At 38.8% G+C, this 4,083-nt stretch overlaps 1 pseudogene; it reads right to left on the reverse strand.

Moving 5' to 3' along the window:
• Positions 1 to 3,045: 3,045 nt before the first annotated feature.
• On the reverse strand, positions 3,046 to 3,165 carry LOC112479527 (annotated as a pseudogene).
• Between the last annotated feature and the right edge of the window lie 918 nt (positions 3,166 to 4,083).

Consider the following 4,083-nt stretch of genomic DNA (forward strand, 5'->3'; position numbering starts at 1 on the left):
CTTTCTCTTTTTCATTAGTTGTAATAAGTTTACTTAGCAACCATTTTATCACTTGAAAATCTCTATCAGTTCCCCTTATCTTTCCCAAATACAAGGACAAATTAAAGTATATTTTTAAATGGATCCATGTTTAGAAATGTGTGTAATATTAAAAGAGACAGTGTTTTAAAGTGATTAGCACATAGCAAGAACTTAATAATACTAGTTATTAGACTCTATTTAAGAACTACATTAATATTACCTTCCTGAATCCTGATTCCTTAAGAGTAGATAATCTATATCTTGTTAAAGTTCTAGGAATCAGAACTTTGATAACCATAATGCTTTCTTTTATCTAAAAAATTGCATAATTATATTCTCATTAAAAATCCAGAAGAAAAAAATCCTTAGTCTTTTATATCTGCCTTATAAAATCCAATTTTAATATACCTTCAACTATTTTGTTTTTGGCAAACATTCTTTTTATTTTTCTTCCTTCTGAGGTTTATCAAAAGAGGAAGCATTTATCTGAGAACAGTATCAGTCCTCTAGAGCTGGGGTCCCCAACCCCCGGGCCATGGACTGGTACCAGTTTGTGGCCTGTTAGATGACAAGCTGCACAGCAGGAAGTGAACGGCGGGCAAACGAGCAAAGCTTCATCTGTATTTGCAGCCTCTCCCCCGGCACCAGCATCATCGCCTCAGCTCCATCTCAGATCATCAGGCATTAGATTCTCATAGGAGCATCGGTCCCTGGTGCCAAAATGTTGGGGACCACTGCTCTAGAGGGTTTGGTTAAATATGGACCCCTGTCTCCCGTGGTTACATAACAAATTGTAAAAGGATAGTCATATAAATGAAAACATAATTCAAATTTCAGTAAATTATAAATTTCTGCAACTCATCAGGCTAACAACTTGCAAAACTAAATAAAAATTTTTAGTATTAGCTGTAGAAGGCAATTTCTGGCAACTATCCCTGAGGATAAAGAATTCTAATAAAGAAGAATATTTCTTCTGATCCCTTCTGAAGAATTTGTTTGCTTTAGAACACACTTGGGACAGAAAGGCGCCAAGGGCTCCAATTATCGGTGTCTCAATGGCATCATTTTAAACTGTGCTGGAGGAAACTTATGAACTCCAGAACCTCCTTCTTTAGCAGTTATGCCCTAAGTTGCCCTCTTAGGTATTTTACAAAATGTAAATGCTCGACGTTTAGATAGACACCATCGGTCTTAGAGCAGTACAGAATCCTTTCATCATAAACAGGCTTTGAAACTCAAAGGTTCACCCCCCTCCATGTGAAGACCCACAAGGCTAACATCTGAAATGCTTTAGTAATTTTTTCTAACTTACTATGTTAGCTCCAGGGCACCAGAATTTTTATTTCTCTTTCTTTTCAGGGAACAGATTTTATAATGGATTTCAATATTGTGCCCTCATACAAATTTACCAGGACAGAAAATGTGTAGAGACTCTTCGAAAAGCTTAGAATGTGATGGAATCTTCATCAACCTTATGGATCTGGATGTTAGCATAATCTGTATTTCCACTTGGAGCTGGAGTATTGTATTAGGCCAAACTCTAATAGGACACAGTCTATTAATAAATGACTGAACTGTGAGAAAATATCTTTGCTGAATTTACATTACTATTTTAGGTTTAGACATGATTTTTTTTGCCGTAAAAAATGTAATGACCCAGATACGTTTTGCCAGTAGTATTCATGAATTACCAAATGCACAGGGAAATGGATCATTAATATGATTAATTTAAACAGGGGCACTTTAAAAAACAAAACAAAAATTAGATGTTTTGTGGTAAATTAATTCACCTATGTCACTGAGCACTAATGACATAGTATATCGAGGTTGCTTTTGCTGAAGAGCAGAGAAAGGCTGCCTATAAAACCTGCCTAGAGCAGTCCACGTCTTAAAAAAAAAAAAAACAAGGAAGAAACTTTCCATGAGACACGAATATAAAAGTTAACAGTGTAGGCTCTAAGAGTTGAATTGCTTGGTTCAAATCTCAGTTTTTCCTTTTGATAGTATAGATCCTCAGGCAAATTATTGTCTTCTGCTATTTTTTTCAAAAATATTTTTGAAGTACAGTAGAGATACATAAAATAATATTAAAACACCATATACTAATTTCTCAAAATAAACATATGTGGAAGATTGGGAGTGGAGTGAGAACATTAAATACCCTGGTAAGAATTTTGAATTTTATCCGAAGAGCTAATGGAAGCCATTGAAATGTTTAAATATGACCAGATTTGGGGTTTTAAAGGGTATCTTTTGTGTATTGATTGAGGGAACAAATTATTTTTAAGGAAGACTGGACTGTTGTAGAAGCACGGGACTAGGGTAGGGCAATAGAGATTAAAGTGAAGTACAGCGTCAGATGTAGAACTGTCTAGATTTTGGATGTGGTGATAAAGAAGGTACTGGGAGTGATTCCTGGGTCTCTGACTTTTCCAGACTGGGTAGGTGGATGATAGTGCTATCTCTAGAGAAGAGAATCACTAGTATGGGAGAAAAAACACATGTCCAGTTTGCAACATGTTAAGATTCAGATGCTGTTTCTCAATCTTAAAGATGTGGAGTTGAGAATTAAGCATACAGGTCTTTAACAATGGCGAGGGGGATGTACAGGGGGTAAATCAAGTTGGAGAGTAATTGACATGGGTAGAAAATAGGGAGGAGAAAGTGGAGAAACAAAGGGGAGGGACTGGATTCAAGGTCAAAGAGAAGAGACAAGGAGATTGGGAAAGAGCATCCAGAGTCTTAGGAAGACAAGCAGAAAAATTGAAGGCATACCAGCAATATGAAAAGAATTCTTTTGGGAAGGAGTGGTCATCCATGTTTAATGATGCCAAGAGCTCAAGAGGCTATGGGAGCAGAGAAGAGTCTGTGGGATCTAGTGGCATAGGAATCCTGATGACATGAGCGAGAGTTGTTTTGGTGGAAGCCATGTTGAAAAGTGAATAAATGCTGAAAGAAAGTTCAGAAACAAAGGTTAGGTTAGTTAGTTAGTTAGTTAGTTTGTTTGTTTGTTTATTTATTTAAAACATACAGCACCTGGTCTTCCCAGGTGATCTACCCGTCCAAGTACTAACCAGGCCCGACCCTGATTAGCTTCCGAGGTCAGATGAGATCAGGCAAGTTCAGGGTGGCATGGCCATAGACAAAAAGATTAGTTTAAAGGGAGAGGGGAAAAGAGGCAGTTTCTGGGGGTAGGGGGTTAGGGTAGACAGGGATTCAAAGGAGGTTTTCTTTCTTTTTTTTCACATGAGAGAGACTCGATCATGACTAAAAGCTAATAGAAAGGTCTTTTGCTAAAAAATCAGCCATATTCTAATGTCAACACCATGATATTCTTATGGGGAACAATGGCTTGCCTAAATGGCCAGATTATCCCTATGTATGGAGGCAGGAAATGGGCTGGAATAATTAAATAACAGCATGTGCTTTTTAGTTGTGTGTGTGTGTGTGTGTGATTTCTAATTCCAATTATCTATTGTAACACAGGAGCTCCAGGCCAGGAACCTGCACCTGGGATATTCCAGAAAAATCACCAGGGAGGACCAGAGGGGTGTGACATGCTGTTTATTATTCACCATACAGAGAAGCTTCAGCACTTGGTCGGTAGGAGCTGCAGGAAAAGACCTCCACGAACAGCAGGCAAAGTTTTCTGCCCACGAGCCAAGGGAAGGATTATCTCATGGGAGAGCCACCGCCTTCACAGCCGGATGGGAGCGAGATGTGCTGCTGGGTTACAGAGCAGATAACGTCCACGGGAGCAGCGGGAAACGTCCTTGGGGGCAGGCCCCGCTGAAAGCCCTTTGTGCAGTGCCAGCCTTGGCTACTGGCTGGGCAACCAGCAGTCTTCTGAGTAGGAGGAGGGGCTGTGTTCCGAGTTAACCCTGCAACTATTCATATCTTACATCTATTCACTATTCAGCAAATATTTATTGAGCATGTACTCTGTGCCAGACTCTGAGAGAAGCTGGGGATACAGAGGTAATGAAGATCAACAAGCCCCTAGTACATATTCTTGTTAAGAAGAAAGACTATAATCAGGATAAAAATCAATAATTTATACAT

The sequence above is a fragment of the Pteropus alecto genome, unplaced genomic scaffold, assembly GCF_000325575.1.
Source record: "Pteropus alecto unplaced genomic scaffold, ASM32557v1 scaffold23, whole genome shotgun sequence".
In the NCBI taxonomy this organism is placed as follows: Eukaryota; Metazoa; Chordata; class Mammalia; order Chiroptera; family Pteropodidae; genus Pteropus; species Pteropus alecto.